This window comes from Strix aluco, chromosome 3 (assembly GCF_031877795.1).
Source record: "Strix aluco isolate bStrAlu1 chromosome 3, bStrAlu1.hap1, whole genome shotgun sequence".
Lineage (NCBI taxonomy): Eukaryota > Metazoa > Chordata > Aves > Strigiformes > Strigidae > Strix > Strix aluco.
In genome coordinates this window covers 112,501,936-112,522,500 of record NC_133933.1, presented here as the reverse complement: position 1 = coordinate 112,522,500, position 20,565 = coordinate 112,501,936, and positions in this window count along the sequence as shown.

Genomic DNA, 20,565 nt, shown 5'->3' with positions numbered 1-20,565 from the left:
AGAATAGAAAGACTAAAGCACAAAGCCTGTCTGTTATGCAACACTGACATATACCATTTTCTTATGATACATCCATGTTAGTTGGGCACTCCTGCTATGTGGTTAGATCCACACTTTATAGTTTTAAAATATCAAACTTATTTTGTTCTAATGCATGTTTTTACATAGTGTTTTGCATGTGGAAGCTAACAATCCAAATGTCTAATTTCTAGCCATATTGATTCACAAGATATCTAACCTTGTGACAGCCTCATGTCAAAGTTTCATCTGACTGTTGCTTTGGAAGCATGCTAAATTGGAAAACTTGGCTGAGAAGGCAAAAATATGCAAAATAATTTTTTTTAAGGTTTTTAATAACATTATTCTTTCCACTTTGTTAAAATGTGAGATAGTAAGATAAACTGCATAGTTTTCACATCTTATCATGAAATATCATGCCATTAGTAACAGCTCAGGGCTAATAACCTCCTGAGCAATGAACACCCAGCATGTTTTCTCATTCTGAGGGGACTCCTGAGTTGTTCAATACCAATATTGTTCTGACTGTCCCCATCCTTAGAGTGGATATACATGAAAAGATCTTTAAAATCTACTTCTTATTGTGATTAAAACCTGTTTCTAGAACAAGGTAAGTAAAGCAGAGAGAATTGCATCAGCTGGGTGAAACAACACAGCACATCTTCCTCTCGCCAATTGTGTCTTCACAGGTCTTACCTTCAGTCTTGGTCTTAGCAACTTTCAGAGGCTCCCTGGATTGCAGCAAATTACAGATGATCCTGTCTGATCCCTGGGAGAATACCTTTCTTTTCGTCATCTCTGAAGCCTGATTGCTTCTGTGCATCTTGCCCCTGCTTTCTTATTCCTCTCTGTTGTGGACATATTGGTCTTTGCCCAATCTATATCAGAAGATTATCTGACTATTCTCCAGTTTTGCTGGGAAAGGAGGTATCCCCCATTCACTCCAGAGGGTTCCATGTTCCAGGACAAAATAAACAGCTACATTTTTCTCAGCTGCCCAGTTGCTTTCTTTGAAAGGAACACACATACTCTGTTCAGGATACTACTAGCAGCCAAATGAAAGCAGATATCTTCTTTCACAGCCCTACTTCATCATTCCCTTTGTCTGTAGATGTGCTTAGATAAATATTATATTGCATATCCTACTTGATGGCCCACATTGAAGTCCTTCCAACTTCATGTTTCAGCAACCAACTCATCACTGATGGCAGATTTGTGTGCTAGTTACTGGGGTATTTACCCATCTATATAAGTAAATAAAATTAAGTATGCTTAAAAAATATATTTTCCACTCTATCCTCAGTTTTACTTCTGAAACTAGACTATATATCACCTACCTAAATCATGTCAAGATGTAATTTTTGGCTTTATCTGTGGAAGCTTGTAACTGATCTAGTATGGAAGGATGTAGGACTTAGAAACACTAGAAGTCATTGTGAGAGGGAGAGGCAGTGACAGAAACAGTAGGGTTAAAATGTGACTTAGATAGGAAGTGAGGAAGTATCATCAGGCCTGTGTGACAGGATGTGTTTCGGCCATTGATATTGCATGTGTTAGTTACAGTTCCAACCATAGAACTGCCTTCATTTGTTCATGAACATCATTTAATCTGGCCAAGTTGTAAATACGATTGTGGTGTAATTATTTCAAAATTAGATATTTCAGATTTTTATATTGTAGTAATTTATATTGTAGTAATTTCCCCCAACAGCGCTACAGGCTTGGGGAGGAGTGGCTGGAGAGCTTCCAGTCAGAGAGGGACCTGGGGGTGTTGATTGACAGCTGACTAAACATGAGCCAGCAGTGTGCCAAGGTGACCAAGAAGGCCAATGGTATCCTGGCTTGCATCAGAAATAGCGTGGCCAGCAGGGACAGGGAAGGGATCTTACCCCTGTACTGGGCACTGGTGAGGCCTCACCTCGATTACTGTGTTCAGTTTTGGGCCCCTCACTACAAAAGGACATTGAATTACCCGAGTGTGTCCAGAGAAGGGCAACAAAGCTGGTGAAGGGTCTGGAGCACATGTTGTACGAGGAGCGGCTGAGGGAACTGGGGTTGTTTAGTCTGGAAAGATGAGGCTGAGGGGAGACCTCATCGCCCTCTACAACTACCTGAAAGGAGGTTGCAGAGAGCTGGGGATGAACCTCTTTAACCAAGTAATAAGCAATAGGACAAGAGGGAATGGCCTCAAGTTGCACCAGGGAAAGTTTAGACTGGATATTAGGAAGTATTTCTTTACAGAACAGGTAGTCAGGCATTGGAATGGGCTGCCCAGGGAGGTGGTGGAGTCCCCATCCCTGGAGGTGTTCAAGAGGCGGGTTGACATAGCGCTGAGGGATATGGTGTAGTTGGGATCTGTCAGTGCTAGGTTAACGGTTGGACTGGATGATCTTCAAGGTCCTTTCCAACCTAGATGATTCTGTGATTCTGTGATTCTGTAAATGGATCTGGGGTGAGAATTATCTTCATGTTTTGTGCACTTTTTCGCAGTTCTCCAAAGACAGTGCCTCCTCTTTAATATGGTTCTTTATTTTTTTGTTTCCTCATTCAGCTCATACCCTACACTGTCTATATTTGCCCAAAATGAGATTTCCTGTCTTTGAAATAGACTTCCCACATGTCCTTCACTTCCACTCCTATGCCTAAATGAGCAGACTTTTTAAAGATGGAAGATTGGAAATAACAGGAAAAGATGAGTCAGACAGAAGTTTTATCTTTGAGGGCACTAATAGATTTCTGGACCCTACCTAGAAAAATGATTGCGAAGAAGGGGAAAAAAAAAAAGTTCTGCAGCAAACTGCAGGAAAAAAAGGACCTCTTGTTTTATACTGCATTTCCCATTTGCCTTTCCCTTCCTCCCTGCCCCCCTGCGAAACCACCCTACTTTGTTGCTGACTTCAAGATTTTTATTATAAACTATGTAAATGAAAAATGTTGCATGTTTATATTTAACTTCTGTTTTTCTTAAAAAAGAAATGAGGATATTATTTTAAAGGGGTAAAGTGACTCTGTATATAGTCAGTTCATCACAGTCAGTTCATTCTTGTGAATGAAATACCGATAGAGCCTTCCTTCAGGAGAGCAGCAACATCCTTGGTAGTTGAAGGTTTTGTGAGTATTAGATCTTGTGAGCTTGAAGAAAGACCTGGTCATTAATAGGAAAGGGAAAAGGAAAGCAGAAAAATGCCAACACCTAGAAAATGGAGGAGAAAGTTGGAATAGCAGTTTCTATTCAGAAGCAAATACTATGTGCTGTGAAGCACTAGAGGAAGGAGCCATCAGGACTTAAATTTGTGGGGAGGGCAGAGGAAAAGACGGTAAGGTCAGAAGCGGGTTTGAAAGAAGAAAGGAAGTAGATGGGTAGTGGCTTTTTTATTAATCTTCAGTCTTGCTGATTTTTGTATGGTTTATTGTTTCTTTTTTTTTCTTTTTCCATAGAGTACTATCTAGAACAAATTTGTTGGTTTTCAGAACTGACTGTGTACAAGCTTAATAGTTGTATAGCCAAAGAGAAGTTTGATTGTTTATGCATAGCTGCTTAGTAGAACACAAGAAAATTGAACATTGATCTCAGAGTATCTTCTCTGTAGCAACAATGCTAACAATACACGTATTTTCAGTTTGGATTCTTTATACCCGTCTATTTTATTTTTCTACATACTACCTGACCAATTAATTTGAGCACTTAGTTCTGTAATAGGTCTCTTAGGAAGAGAATAGTTGCATCCCATCCTGCTTCACGTGCTTCTTGTCTTCCCTGTGGCTGACTTCCTTCTCAATAATACTTTGTCTTCTGTAGAAAGGAGATTAAATTCCTATTGATGATTTTATTTGAGGTTATGTCAAAGTTCAGATGCATGGAGTTACAAACCAGTTTCATTTGTCAGACGTTACAATGCATACTATAAATACTGGTTTACATGATGATTATGTGGTTGAGGGTACGGTCTTCCCAGTAGAAACCTCTTTCCTCATCTACATTTTGTCAGTGTAGGGTGTGCCATGTAGACCATGCTTCATAAACAGGCAGATTTCCAGACTGATTACTTCTGTTTTCCTCATGGGTCATTCTGTATTGGATAAGTTGTATTTCGCTTGTCTCTGGGACTTTTTTTTCCTTGAAGCTAATGTATTTACTTAGCAGGGATTGTACAAACTCAAAACCAATTTATACCAATTCCTCAAATGTAATAAGCTTTTGTAACTTTTCATATCAAAATTTCCAATCACCTTGCTATTGTCTATGCTCTTTTTATATACAAGGCCATTACTTGCAAATAAGCCACAAAACTGAATGTAGCAATGGGATAAAGTAGAATATTTTCATATCTGGATTGACTCTGTACTAGAATATGAAGTGACTTCATCTGCTGAGTAGTTTCTCATTGACTTATGTGTATTCAGTGTGCAGTGGGGTTGGCTTAGAGTACAGCTTTACAGAAGCCAATGGAGAATGCATATCTTTTATTCTGTAAATAGACCACTACTGAAATTAATAGCTGTGTGTATCCAATATCCATGAGCTTGGTTCATGTGTTCCCACCTGCATGGTCACCTAGAGACAAGATATGTAGCATACCCTGAAGGCAAAAAAGAAACACAGGCTCTGTTTAACCCATGAAAAAAATTAAAGTGTTTAGATAGAAGAACCTTCCTGCCACCCCATCCCCAGAATGACAATGACAGCTTAATTGAAAGAGCTGTAAATCTTTTTCCTGTACTGTTTTGCAAAAATTGTCTGTGTAAAATGGATTTTCAAGAAACCAGTAGCAATTATTTACACTAAAAAAATAATCCTTTTAATTCTCCAAAATTAAGACAACTAGCAAATATTTGCTTGAATAGTTTTCATTTTTATCAGTCTAACTACAGGTAGAATTCTGAAGTTTTATACCCAAACAGAAATAGCATACAACTGAAAATAGGTGAATATCTCAACTGCTTTCAATCTCCTTATGCATTTCTATAATGTTAATATTAAATTGTACTTGGAAGTAACTAAAAGAGAGAATCTGGAGTCTATACTCCAGATACTTTGTGTTCTAGAAATGTCTTTAAATGTGCACACTGGTAGAGGTTTGCTTCAAAATTTATTGTACTTGCATTTTTCTAACTACACAATTGTTGATTTGAATTGTATTTGGCTTGAAACATATGAAATTGCCACTGAGTTGTGAAGAATTGCAGGTAGATAATACTTCTTTAATATGAGGTTATATCAGTCTTTATTCTGAATATGTACATTTTAAAAATAGATAAAGAAGCTCAGTTGACTCTGTAAATTCCTATGGTAGTTTTAGAAAATATTCTATTTTGTTGCTTTTTTATTTTTATGCTGTTTATAGACTCATGTACAATACACAGACTTTGGACAGGACAGTGAAATGAAAAATGATCAATTTCTCTATAGATTCTAATCAATTTATATAAAGATGGGGCACAATAGACTTTAAGGTCAATTTTAGCTTCACATTAAAGCACAGGTTTTTAGTTTTCCTTCAGAAAGATCCAAGCACTGAAAGATATACTGCTATGTATAAGGAAAAATACTGTGTCCTGCCTATGAGAGATGGATAAATAAAGGCAGTATATCTAGAAAACAAAAAGCAGTTGAATACAATGTAGAAGTATGCTAATCTCTTCAGTGCTTTTGAAAATTCATTCCTACTACTTCAAGTGAGCTGAGAAAATGCTGAATCGTCATCCTGGTTCATTGTGGGATTTCTGCTTATATGATCACTTCTAATCATTGTATAACCCTTCTTTAGTACAGAAATGAGAGCTCCTGTACAGATGGACTTTGCTAAAGATGAAGTGATAAGGAACATCAGAGGGTTTTGGTTCTAACTGTTTGGAATCCCTCTGAGTTCAGCTCTTTTATCTGTTTTTCAGTTCATTCACAAAAGAGACCTTAATTTGAAATATTCCAGTTTTGTTTAAGAAAAAATATGCCCTATAAACTATTGATAACTGTAATTCGTTTCTAAGAAAATAATCTTTCTAATATATGTGAGTAGGGAAGTATTAATTTTTGCTTTTTCTCCATTTTAATGCACAGAACTTTCTTTTCTATTTAGTATACTCATGCATCTGTCCCCTTTCCATGTGTTGTATGTCCTTTCATTTCATGCTTCTCTTTTGTATCAGATCAACTTTCATCCATTTTGCTTTCTCGCTATGCTCAGCAACATACATATGCATGCTTTTCTTTTAACCCAGCTGAGAGCCACATGCTGTGCACCTGTCTCAGAGGGAATATGCCTCCTGAGCCTGTTTTGTACTAGACAGGTGCGTGAATAGCAACCAATATATTTATGTAATAAAAGGAAAAGGGTTTCACTGTAAGGACGTTACACAAGATATTCATATAATAGTATGTTTGCTTGACCTTCTTTGTTGTTGTACAAACACATCCTATTTTGCTATACTTCCACAGTAAACTCAAAATGATGTTTGTAATGTTAAGCTGCTTCTGCTTTTGTTCATCTGCATTTTCATCTTGATACAAACTTCTGACCTGGTGGCAGTCTAAACCTTACCAGCTTCAGAGAAAACATGCCCTATAACTTTTGAGCTAGCAATAACTGATTACTTTTCTCCTTAACGATTTTAAAAAATGTAGGGAGTTCGGAAATCCAGTTTGGATGTTAAACCATTTCTGTGTACTCTCAAAATTCAAGAAAGGGGTATACCATGGTTTTCCTTTTACAATGCCTACACAGTGGTAGATTGAGAACAGCTGTGACGACAAAAAGAAGCCAGTTTTATTAGCACCTCTGCCACTGTTAATACTTGTTAATTAAATTGTGTGAATTATACTAGTAAAGAGTTCTAATATACCATTTTACAGATAGTCAATAGAGCTTGGAAATGGACTCCTTATTCACAGGCATGAAAAGTTCCAGAGACAGAGTTATAACCTGATCTGTTCACTTTCAATTTATTCCTAGTCCAGAACTGGACTCTATAAAATTTTACTTCTCTTCCATTGGAAAATTTGCCATCCTAAAATTTTCTTTTTTTTTTTTTCAGATGTTTATCCCGTTATTGAAGCTAAACCTTTCTGGTTCCATTACACCACCTGAAAAAAAAATGGTGTAAACCTTTATTTATTATTTTTATCTTAATTTCTTTGAAGTGGGGAACAGTGCGTTGTGAAATAAATTGAATTGCTTCAGCTTTTCAGAAAACACTTAAGTATTCTTTTGGTACGGCAAATTCCTGATCAAATGAATCGTTTTTATTTAATATGTAATTATATAGCTATGCTGGATACTTGAGTTAATTATAGAAAATACATAAATTAAGAAATTTATGAAAATTGCAAATAGTGAAAATATTTCAGAAGCATAAGAAGGAGAAGAAGAAATGACAACTACTGCTACAGATCATTTGCACAGCCTTAGGGTACAAAGTAAGTAACAAATCTTTTTCCCAGAGCTGTTGACAAAGTTCGCACTGCACTGACAGTCCAGGAAAGAACAGGACAGGACCAGCTTTTATTCCTGGGCAGAAAAGCAGAGACTTTCTAACATACAGAAAAATGAAGTTCAGTGAATGGAGGAAAGAGTACAAAGCAGAAAGTGTGGCTTCTAAGACTCTTTGTGGCATCAAATTTTCAAAAATCCTGTAAAATAAGGCAAGATCTTCTGTTAGTGCATATTGCCGTATTTGGTGTAATTTAGACTATCTGTACTATTTTCACTTGAGCTGAGGATTTAGCCCATTTTGACAGTCTTGGTGACAGAATATATTATAGATATTTGCTTGACAGAATTTGTACAGTTTAGAGTTGGCTTGCTTGATTAATTCTTTGTGCTTGTGCCTGCCCCCTCGCCTTCCATGCTGAGGGCTCTGTCATTTAGCATGACTCCATTATATTCAATTGAGCAGTGGCTGCAGGAGGCCAGACGGCATATGTCCTAGGGCCATACAAGTGCTATTTAGCTGGATGTACTCTGCAAAGCCAGAGGCACTCAAGGGACTACAGAAAGAGTCACATTAGTGACATAATACTGAGTGCCTGCACCGTGTTATGTAAATGCTCATTGTGATGAAGTGTATGGTGTTTGTTCTCAGCTGGTTGTGCTGTTGTATGTGTATAGTAGGTCGCCGCAGTTTGCAATAAATAATGTGCAACTAATATTGCTGACAGTGTTCTTGAAGTTTAAAAAGTGTTTGCTGACGTTCTCTTACAGTGCTTTTTACTTTATAGAACAACTTTCTTAACTTTCTGTGTGCCACTAGAAAGAAGAATGGAAGAAGTTGTTTGAGGTATACGGAATTAAGGGATGGGCACACATCCAAGGAATCTCAGAGGGAGATATGGGCTGTGTGCCATGCACTGAACTTGCTACATATGCGCACATCTGATCTAGCACGCACACACTACGCAGATGGTAGCAATTGCACAGATCAACTCCACAAGGCGTGTCCAGATCCCACTTATCCTGGGTGTCTGGAAATCCTGGTCATACGGCCAGTCTATGATTTCAATCCTCTTTCTTCTTCCCAATCCAGAAATTCTGTCTAAGGAAGGAGGAGGAGGAGGAGGAGAAGAAGAAGAGGACATGATGAGGAAGAAAAACATACCAAGCTCATGTTAACATTAAACATGTTGAAAATGGTTAGGTTACTATAAAGTAATGAGCTTCAGGACCTCAGCTGAGCTATAATCTACTGTGTGTGTATTTTTAGTTTGCTGTTGCAGTGTAAAATGTATTCACTTCACTTAAGCTATGTCATAATAACTTACTGTGAATATTGAAATAAAATGCTAATTGGATACAGTTGGAAGAGAGCACATGGCAAATTACTGTAATACCGCTGATGGCTGGTAACTCATTTGCCTATGGTAGCATGATCAGTTTTGATCAAATGCTTTTTCTCTTAATCTACCTGCTCTTTAATAATGGGCCTTCTCTAACTAAAACCTGCACCAATTTTAAGTTCAATTAATTTGACTTTATAAGTTAGAATGTTTTTCTTAACCAATTAAACCATAATTAACCATAATTAAAAGCAGAATATTTCTTAAATCTTTTAAGTCCTCTTCATTAAATTGGAGAATCTTCTTTTTCTTCACAAGACTCTGGCTAATTTTAATTTTTCTAAATAATAATGTATCTTGTGTTCCCAAATCACTCCTGCCTAAACAATCTACTTGATACTGGTTTAAACTATCAGTCTAATTTTAGGCAGTGTGACTACACTCCCATTGATAGGTAAAATTTTTTGCTAATATTTTGCATTGAAAATCTTGAGAGATCAAATCAGGACTTTGAACGTTGTGAAGGTGATGCCACATATGTACATCACAAGACAATTTTAGGGGTTTTTTGTGTGCGATGCATTTAAAAATCCAGATTTTTCCATAATCTCAGGATTTCTGCAACAGGTGTAGTCTCACTGATATCCATGATGGAGTCTCTTCTTTTTGACAATACAGTTTCATTCTTTTCTTAAGAGTTATATGTCTGAATTATTTACGCACTTCAAAATCACAGGGTATTAGGTAAACAACTGACTGACTACCAAAATTCTTAGGCCCAACCTGTATAAATAGTTATCTACACAATTAACTTCAATTCCGTAAAAAGTAAGACTATTTTTTTATCTGCTAGATGTTTTGATCTGATATGTACAGAAATACAATCAGAGCACCAATTCTTATGGTGCTGTCAGTCTCTGTTCAATTATCATTCATACTTTTCAGAAAATATAAGGATAACAACCAAGGAACAGAAACCAGTCTGATCCTCTGCCACTGCAAATTTACCATTTATTTTGTTAGAATCATATTGCTTTTTTTACCAGTCAGTCTTTGAATGAATTACCTAAAGGTCACCTATAGGTGTCTTAGTAGAATTTCTTTAGTCCCTTTCTGTGACAGTTTGAAAAACAATGGTAAATTGTGTTTAGATGAGAGAAAAGTAACTATTCCTCCAAGAATTGGGACTTTCTGTCCATAAGGAAAAATAGTATCAGACTTGGATGTCTTTCTCCCATAATATTATATTGCCAATAGAAAATACTAAATTAATGCAAGAATTAGTGTATGAATATTTAGGGAGTTGAATCTTTCCTCCATTACATTCTGCTTCTATTTAATTCTAGGGGTAAACACAGAGTTCTGTGACACTATCACTACTCATGTTTGGACTTAAATGGTATTTGTGTGTTGCGTAGATCTGGCTAAAACCAATTTATTTTCAATATGTTCAGAGAAAACAGCTATTTTCTTCCCTCTTCTGGTCCTTGTTTTTGCAAGGTAGTCAGTAGAGAATAAACGACCCTTGCACAGTGAGGATGGGTTAAAAGAGGGAGTTCAACCAGTAAAATTAGTAATGCCTTATACACGTGATACTTGCTGTAGTTTTCTTCTGTTTTTCAAATGCTGCCAATTCAACCACAGAAACAGTTTGAAAATACTCTCACTTTATCTAAAAGTTTTTACATTTGGATTGCATGCTTGTATTGGAATTTTTATCCTTACCCCAGAGCACAATATTCATTATTTCTTCAAAAATGTTACCTGTTTTTCTTTTGTCTTCTTACTTCCTTTAAGCTTCTCTTTTGCTTTTGGCGCTGAAGATCTTTTTTTTCCTTTAAGGTTCACAGATTTTATCCCTGATTCATTTCAGACAATATGCTTTGCTTTACAGATCTATGTTGCCGATGAGTCTCGACTATGAAAATTACTTTTCGTTTCATTTAATAATGTCATAATTTATAAATTGCATAAGCAATATATTCTTGTGCTAATTCAGTTTTTATTAAAAAGTTATCATTTGGGGTATTCTGAGTACAAACATGAGTTCAGATATATGCTGTATAATGTGTACATATATAAAAACTTGGTCAAGTTACAGCTGACCTATGCCTTCTTTTTTCTGACTATATATGCTTAGTTTGGGATTGCACAGACATGCTGCTTTTTTTTTTTTTTTTTATATCACATACAGTATTACTACTAGCCTGTAATCTAGCAAGTGCACTATAGTTAGAAATGGTTGTACATCTTTCTGAAGCTACCATGAAGACTTTTGAACTGGAAATTGAACCTTAACTTTGAAAATGCCCTTGTACTATAATTTTAAATATGTGATTAGAATCACCAAACAATTTAGGTTGGAAGGGGTCTCTGGAGGTTATCTGGTTCCACCCTCTGCTCAAAGTTGGCCTAGCTTCAGAGGTAGAGCAACATGCTCAGGGCTTCCACAAGCAAGTTTTGAATATCTCAATCTCTAAAGCTGGAAATCCCTCAACCTTTTGGGAAATCCTTCCAGGGCTGACTGTTTCCGTGATGAAGAATGTTTTCCTTATGGTCAATAGGAACTTGCCTTGTCGCAACTTGTGACCGTTGCCTCTGATGCTATTTTTGCACCTCTGAGAATAGTCTGATTCTGTCTTCTGCATAACCACCTACAATACTGTTGAAGACAGCAGCTGAATCCCCCCTTAGCCTTCTCTCCTCCAGGCTGAGGACACACACTTCTCTCAGACTCTGCCCATATATCATGTGCTCCAGCTCTGTAAGTCAGTGGCCCTCTTCTGGACTTGCTCCAGTTTATTGCTGTGTTTCTTGCAGTGGAGACCCCAAAACTGGACTGCTCCAGATACAGCCTCAGACATCCACGTTAGAAGGCAATAATCATTTCTATCGCTCTGTTTATATTCTGTGTAGTACAGCCCAGTATGGAGAGGAGAGGAACTGTGTCTGTTTACCTCTTGTGAAGCAGTTCATTAAAAACCTGAGATTATAGTCAGCCTGCTATCCAGGTTCAGCATGATGGCTGACAAACTGATACCAAAGGAAGGAGCAGGAGGTGGGAACAGGACTGCTAAAGATATGGGTTAGAAGATGGATCAAGTGACAGGTTGTCACTGATGCCACTTGCATGCCTGCTTTCTATTTCAACCTCTTTGTAATGCTTCTTGTGGAGTTATTAACATATTTCAGGTTTGTGGTTTCTTTTTTTAAATATGTGTGCATAAGCAAACTTCTTAACAGCAACAACAGATAATATAGTTAAATTTTGTCTCTGATGGTTACTAGTTTTGGAATCAGTACCAGGTATCTTTTGGGTGTGCCAGAATGCATCTGTTCTCATGGTTCTGCTTGCAGTTTCCATATATGACTTCGTACTACCTGAGTATAAAGAGCTTTTGGTGCCCAATTAGGAGTGAGGCACACTGCCTGTTTTAAAGCACCACTTATTCCTGATGGTTCTTAAAACTCACGAGCACCTCTCTTTGGAGGCCTGGGATTTAAACTCTTGCACTCCAGCATTCAAATCTTAGAAGGGCACCCTTAGCCACGTTAGTCCCTAGGCAAATATCCTTGTTAATAAGTCGCCGTGTAAGGAAGAGCACCACTTCTTTCTAGTGTAGCTTCTTCTTTTTAAAAATATGGCTGCAGTTGCATGTTGGGAGGATAAAGAGGGAAGACAGAGGGTTTCTTAAATATATTTGGCTCCTGCCATCTGGACCAGATCCTTGCAGTCCTAACTAGTTTCTGAAGCCCACTACGGTTTCACTTTGAATAAGATATTTAGCTGCTCTAGTCTGACAATTCTATGCATGATCAAATTGCTAGCTGCTGTTAAAGAGACAAATTTTCTTACCAAACAGTGAGTGTCTAAAGATGATGAGATTTTATTAGGATGAGATGATGGCTAATGGGATGGTTTGGGGGTGGCAGTGTTTGTTTTGTGTAACCTAAATGGGATTAAATCGCATCGTAAATAAGTCATGAGCTTTTGTGTGCCTGTGTGTACTGCTGTGCCCAGAACAGCCCCCACAAAATATCTAAATGTCACATTAAGGAATTCAATAAAATGTAAAATATTCTGCCACTGCATGAATGTCTGTATATGCATGTGCAATACATATACATATATATGTACATAAATGTGTAGCTAAAAATATACCATACCCATATCTTGACTTTTGCATGCATGTTTGGTGATCATATCTCAAAAAAAAAAAAAGTAAATTGGAAAAAAAAATCAACAGTGAGGTTCAGAGGTGAGCAATAGTTTCTGTGCAAGAACTTTCACAGACAGAACTATTCTGCTTGGCATAGAGATAATAATTGAAGCGGAGATATGTGAGTGATGAAAGCATGAAGGGTGTGGAGAATGGGTTTAGGAATGATTGGCCGTGCAATAAATGAAGGGGATGATTCCCAATGAGATTATCAGCCATCAAGTATAAAAGAAGCAAAAAGAGATTGTGAAATACATAGTGAATATATTTCACAATCACATGCACAATTCTTTGGCATTAAAGCATATGATAGGAAAAGCATGCACTGGTTCAAAGAGAAATTGACCACATTTATGGAAGAATATCATCTGAGGCGTTGAGCACAATGGTGTCAATGCAGACTTTGGCTTAGGCCATCCATACAACATGAGCTGCCAGGCCTTGGAGAATACGCCAGGGGAATGATCAGTATCTGTCCTGGTTTATGCTTGCCTAATCGTGTATTAAAGAGTTGACTGTCCTGAATCAAATAGTCCTTATGCTTATAAATGTAATGGAGTTATATTGTTTCCTGAATATTTTTCCTCTGAATATTTTTTGCAATATTAAATAGTTTTGAGACTTACCTAAGCTTAGTAACTAATCAGTAAATGTTTTAAAAGAAAGGTAGTGTATGAACTAAGCAGTTTTTTTAATGGAAACGTGCCTGGCGATATGGTCATTTTTCTGCTGACAGCAGAAAACTACTGATATTTCAGATAGGTGAAAAAGAAACAAAGCAATAGAAAAATGCAAAACATGGCAGAACTTTTTAGCTTTTTTTTTTTTATTCCTTATTAAGAAGTACAAAAATACCTAGCAAAGAGTCATTAGGGGCTACATTAGGGACTGCGCCCTAATTCAGTCTCAAAATGACCTCTTTGCCAGATAATTGTGCAGGGCTGGCAGAAGTTTCCAAGAAGACCTCCGGGGAAACCTGTGCCCTCTGAAGCAGCAGCTGGAACCTGGGGTGTGTCAGATAGCAGTAAGATGCCTCAGTTTAGAAAACTGAATCATCTTGAAAAAGTAATATTCATGGTGAGATTAAAACATCTACATGTAGTTGTCTGGCTCTGTAGCTGAATCCTTCTCCTAATTTAGGTGTCCTGTACATGTACTTGGCATCTTAGTGCCTCTTGCAGCAAAAAGAGATTGGAGAAACACATGTGATGGAGCCTGGGGAGCTATTTGTCTCTCTCTCTGAAGTAGACACATCCTATCTGACCGCCTTAATTTCCTTCAAGCAATGTTGACTGTCTTGACTAGACCTCCACTGACTATAGTGAGACTTGAACCACCTATGTGTATATGTCTTTTAACCTTGACGTGAATCCTGCTTTCAACCGCAGTTCTTACAAAGTATACATTCCTCTCTAACCTTTTGGCTATGATGCCTCTTTTATGCCCCATCCTGTTCTAGTCTGCTATTTCTCCCTTAATTTCTTCACATCCCCTTAGAAGACACACTTTTTGCAGGTCTGCTATCCTAAGTCACGTCATGGAAAAAACGTGTTATAAACAACTGTGGAAAGCATAGTAGAAGCAATGCAATATGTTCTAATCTCAATGTTGAGTCTACGGATTCTGTCACAAGCTTTTCTTTAGCTATCCCTGATTTAATTGGTCATCTTCTTTAACATGGTTAGAATTTCAGATCACATTTTTTGCCTTGGTGCCTATCAAGTCTTTGATTAAGCTTTGAAATGCTGAAGTAATGAAAATAATTAAAATATATACATATGAGTAGGTAGCAGGAATTTTCATCAGTATAAAATTACTGAAGTATTATATAAATAAAATTGCTGAAGTATTAGTAGGGGTTTAGGTCCTGATTCAACAAAGAATTTAAGCATGTTTCTACACTCAAGTCATCACTGGGAAAAGCAAAGTATGCAGGTCTGACAAGCACATAACAGGTTTTCCAAATTAAAACTTCACGTCTGTTTTGTACATGCTTGTGAAATAGTCTCCCCTGTATTTAACACACACCTTGGACTGTAGTCTTTTCAAGAACTGTGAAAGCCTTAAACTTGTTAATCTTGTAAAATAATGAAGAAAATTACTTTCTGCTAAGTTTATGTATATTTATTTTCAGTTTTATTTTCACTTTTAAGATGGAAAAATTCTAAACATTCTATAAGAGGTTTTGTTTTTCTCATTTTTTTCTCCATTTGAGACTTCTAATTCCCTTTATGGGTTCTTATTTAGTCAAAAGTGTTTACAGTGGGGACTATCACTTAAATAGGGCTAGCAACTAATAATAACTAGGGATCATGAAAATTAGAAGCTGAAAGGACCTATTACATTGTTTAAAACCCTCCCCTGCCATTTTAGGATTGTTCCCTATAGTATAATATCCAGTGCTTTGTTTGGTCCAGTTATAAATTACTTATTTCCTTGCATTATTCTCCTAAGAATGCTATCACAGCTATCACAATATTCAATGCCTCATTGTCACACACACACACACACACACACACACACACACACACACACACCCCCCTGCCCCGGAATTCACCTATCACAATTTTAACTTACCCTGACCTCTCATATATGTGTATGAAGTATCCCTTTTGGGTACCTTTAACTTTCCCTTTTTGCAGTTTTGGACCTTCCATCATCCTTGAGGTAGCTGTTCTTTCAATTTGTATTTTCATTCTATGAGTTTAGTTTTTAACTTTTTCCCATAAGCTGCTCCCTCCATTTCCTTAATTGTTTTTACTGGGTTTTCTTTTCTGAATTTGCCAATTTGTTAACATTTCTGTGGGCCTGCTCCTCCTTCCTGCTGAAGTCAATAGGAAAAAATGAAGACATGCTACTGCTCAGAACTCTTTTCTGCAATTTTTATCATATTTCCGTAATAAGGGTTTTTTCTTCAGCTGACTCAAATGTATGAGTATTTTGCAGTTTCCGTATCTAATGGGACTAGAACTGTGCCTATTCTGAGTGCACATAGTCAACACCTAGCTCAACCAATTCTTCTAGCTGGGCAGGCCTTCTACTGACTGTGTCTGACTGGCTTCCAGACCAGACACAGTTTGCATTCTGTCTGCTTGAACCATGTGCAAAATTTGCTTGTGACTCTATGTGCCTGCATGGAAACACTTTGAGGACATGATCAATACTTTTGAGCATCTGAGGCCAGCAACACTGATGAAAATACTGTTTAGTCAGAGTCCTTTGCTAAATATCAGAAGTACTGCTTACATATTCACATGAAAGCTGCAGTGTGAATATTCTGAAGCTGTCATCCTTGAGATACCTGCTATTTTAGGTACTTTCTCTCCAAAATAATGCTAAGTGTTTGTATCACTCTAGACAGTAAAATGGTTCCCTCATACGTATGGCTCTAAATAGAGAATGCTCAGGCTAAGTGCTTACATGGAGTCACCAGCGTTTTGTCTGGGACTGGCTGTTTGGTCCCTGTGATTTCTTTCCCCATTTGTAACGGCTTTTGACATTTTGGATGGTGTATTTGAGGAAAAGGGATGCTTGGGGGCTAACAGCAAGCAGTTATTCAATATTCTAGGCGATTTCTGCACATATAGATGCACTCGTATACATGGTTTTTTGCTCAGTGGTTGATGGGGACCAGACACTAGGAAGTTTCAGTATAAAAACTTTATAGCTGCAAGAACAAAGTAGTGCACCACCACTTTACAGTTACTGAAGAATATTTATGCCCCACTTGTGCATAAATTACTAGTTTGGGTACAATGTGAGCAATATTTTGTGTATAACCTTATGACTGAGACAAGGTCTGCTTGAAATAAAATAATTTCTTCTCCTCTGAGCCTTACATGTATTATGTTTTGTCTGAGCTGCCTGGGTGAAGCCCGCTTATTCTTATTAAGGTGTACTCTCCACCATGTCCCTGTGCTGTGCTGGAGCAATATTTGCAAGATGTTCTTCTGAGTGTCATCAAAGTGATCTTTACACCCCCTTACTGAATATGGTAGGGTCAATACTAACCTGCTGCTTTAACAGAAGTCATTAAATTAGGAAAAAATCTGAGATTATGAGTAAATTGGCAAGACCTTTATGGAATAGGAAAGACTGTTTTTCAGATACTCTCATGGATGTGGAGGTGGAGACTGGGCTACTGGAATGGCCAGTATCTGCTAAACTCTTTGTTAGCACCAACTTTTCTGGTTAATCGTTCCAAAGAATTTAGCCAGCCAGGCCATGGTGCCCCTTCCCAACTGGAGATTTTGTAGGAGCCAGCTGTTAACTACTGCAGGGTTACTCAACTTCAGGTCGAAAAAGTAGTTACCTGTCGGGGTCACCATTAGCCGGGGTCCTTACTTCTCCTTGCGGGAACAGGAACGACACAACACCAATATGATGATCAGATCGTCCACCTTTATTTCCCAATCCTGGTTACATTTGTATTCTACTAAGTTCTGTACATGCACTCATCTATCTTCTAATAGGCTACAGGTTATCTGCATGCGCTGTTCATGCACCTCTACAAGCATTTGCATTGGTTAATTGCAATTAGTACGTAAAGCCCAAAACTTGCCAAAAACTCCCTTATCTCATACCCTGTTTTGCTCAGACTTGTGTGCTTTTGCTGACCACAGATGTTTCTCACTTATCTGCTATCTTGTGTGTATTTGCCAGCCTTATTTTGCTGGCCTTGTCTTCGTCCTTGCATTCTTCTGCCTGCACTAACCCCTCCAGCACGGCCCAGACTCCTACAGTTACCCAATGCACGTGTACGCAGTAAATGCTCAGGTTTAGTGGCTATCATAATGCCCTGAGCTGGTGTTTCTGGGCATGCTAAATGCCAGTGTTAGGAAAAGATAGAGAAGATTAAGGAATGTGAGGACTAGTGGCACTGTAAGGGCTTTCTATCCCTTGCCACTATCTATTGCCACTGTTTATTTTCACTGATATTAATAAATACCGCATGAGCCAAACAGTAGCACCCTAACAGCTTCATTATGTGGAAATCTGCTTGTTTCCTAAAAAAATACAAATGAAACACGTTTTAGCATATAGGTTAGAGTTCAGATTCTAATTTCATATTCCAGGACAACAGTTGCACTGTATGCTTTAACTTTTGCCTATGATGTTGTATTTATCACTCTGGTAAACAGTCTGCTGCTAGGCTGGGGAATATACCTGGTAGCTCTTGAAAGCACAGACATTTTAAATGGAGAGCAATTACAGTACTTGCACAGCCCGAGCTTTCTGTCCAGTAGAAAAGGGGTTAAAACCTAATAAGGATTGGGCAGGAGAAAAGGAAAAAACCCTAGGCAGAATGTCTCCACACAGAGAAACAGAGAACATTGAATTTCTGCTCCAAACTGCCAGGGACAGCAGAAAAAAGCAACTAGTATAAATAATTAAAGCAGAGATTAGATAAATATTTGGGGAGGGGGATACTGTGAAGGTGTAATTGCTAGTGTTGTGGAGAGGTGGGCTTCTGTGCTTCCTGGCCTTTTTTATTCCAAGGTTTCCTACAGCCCATTACTTAAGTAGCCTACCACATGCCATCATTTTTAGGGTTTAAACCACATTTTTTTTTAAAGCTTGCATAAGAATGAACTGTAGAACACAGGCTGGGATGTGACTCTGTCGTGCAATATGGCTTTATGATTCATTCATTTTCCCAGACTTTATTTCTCCAGAGCGGGTCCTGGGTTGGCATCCGGAGCCCTGCAAAGATCCACGGGGCTGAGTGGAAGGAATATAAATGCTTCACTGGAGCCAGACTCAGGCTGGGGCAGTTGCTGTCAATACGCTGAGGTTGAAACACATTGACAGGGCTGTGGGGGAGGTGTTCTGCAGTGCTGCAGATCCCAGCAATACCTTGTCTTGGGAGCAACGAATTAGAATTTTTTTGTATGTTCACCAACACGGTTGTTTCTTGTTTCAGAGATAAACAGCTACAACATCAGGTAACCATGAGCCTCGGTTTTATTGTTTAAAAGGGGAAAAACCCAAACACGTTTTAGTAACAAGGAGTAGCTTTACACATGACTATATATATATATATAAAAATACCTAAAGACTATAAGAAATTAAACTTGAGGCTGATCTTCAACAAATTAAGCATTTTTCTACTGAAGGAAGGGGAACCAAGCGAGCAACTTACATCGAAATATTAAACGTTCAGGTCGTAATTTCTAACAAAGCCCTTAAAGCTTTCATTAAAATACTCTTCAGAGCTCGGAAATCCTCGCAAACATATCAAAGGGCACAATTAATCTATCAATTAAACCGCGTGGATTTGTCGTGTCAATTTCCCGATGTTCGCATATTCTTATCTTTCACGATACGAACCTCAGAAGAACACCCCACGTGCCCGGCGGGGCTCCGCGCCCCGGCAGCTTCGCTGCTAATCTCGGGGTGTCCCCGGGCGGCACCGCCCCCGCCCCGCCCCGCCCCGCCCCGCCCGCAGCCGCCCGCTCCGCTCCGCCGCGCCTGGCGCTGCTGGCGCCGGGGCCGCGCCCGGGGCCGTTTGTCAGCGGCGGCCGCGGGCGGGCGGCCCCGCGCCGCAGAACATCCGATGGGGCGCCCAATCGGCCGAGGCGACGGCGCAGACGTCAGCGCCTGCGCGCGCGTGTGCCCGTGGCGGTGCGCGCGTGTGCGCGCGTGTGCGCACCGCCGGCTGCAGCTGGAATCTCCGTTCGAGCGGCCCCGTTGATTTCTGGTTCGCACTGCAGTAACAGGGCTAGAGTGCAGGGCGGGGAGACAAAAAAAGGGGAGGGGGGGAGAAAAAGGCGGGGGGGGAAGGAAATAATCCCAGCGGTTTAAAACCAGGATTTAACGGAAGGCACATCGGGGGGTATGTGCATGGGTACAGCACACACACGCCGGTTTCCAGAGATATGCCGCTGTGCCGTTTGCTTAAAAACGCCACCAAACCCCCAGGCAGAGCAATGCCCACACCTCACGAAACAGCGGTCTGCCCAGGTGTCCCATCCCGGGCATGCATGGATCGATGTTTTCTCGATGCTGTTTCTGCACACCGACGCTGCCCGCAAAATTTCATGGAAGGACTACAGGGGATGCGCGCTTTAAATGGCTCTTTCTCTATGCACGCACTGAGCTGCTTGGGGAAGGTGGCGGGGCTGGAGCTACAGCTCGGAGTCTGTCAAACCCAGTGCACAGAGAGCTTCGGGAAGTTGCTCTGCATTTACTGGCAGTCATTTTCTCGTGATGCATAATGCAGAAGGTGCCATTGCAAGCTGAGGTGTAAAAACGGAGGAAAGAAATTCTTTCTGGTAGTGACTGAGCTTTCCTCTTCCTCTGAGGTTTATTTCCCAGCTAATATCTGGAAATAATTTATAGCTGCATGTTAATATGTTGTCTTGGTATTTCAGCACATCTGCGAAGAAAATCCCTGCAAAGCAAGTGTGTCTTTTCACAATCACTGCATGTCAGCCTGGCAAACTCTAGCTGTGAGCAGTATACAACGAAGGGGGGGAAACCCCCCAGCACCGTTATCTGTTTAGGGGGTGGGGGAAGGGGCGACGGCAATACCTTTAAAAAACCGAAAGGCGGTAA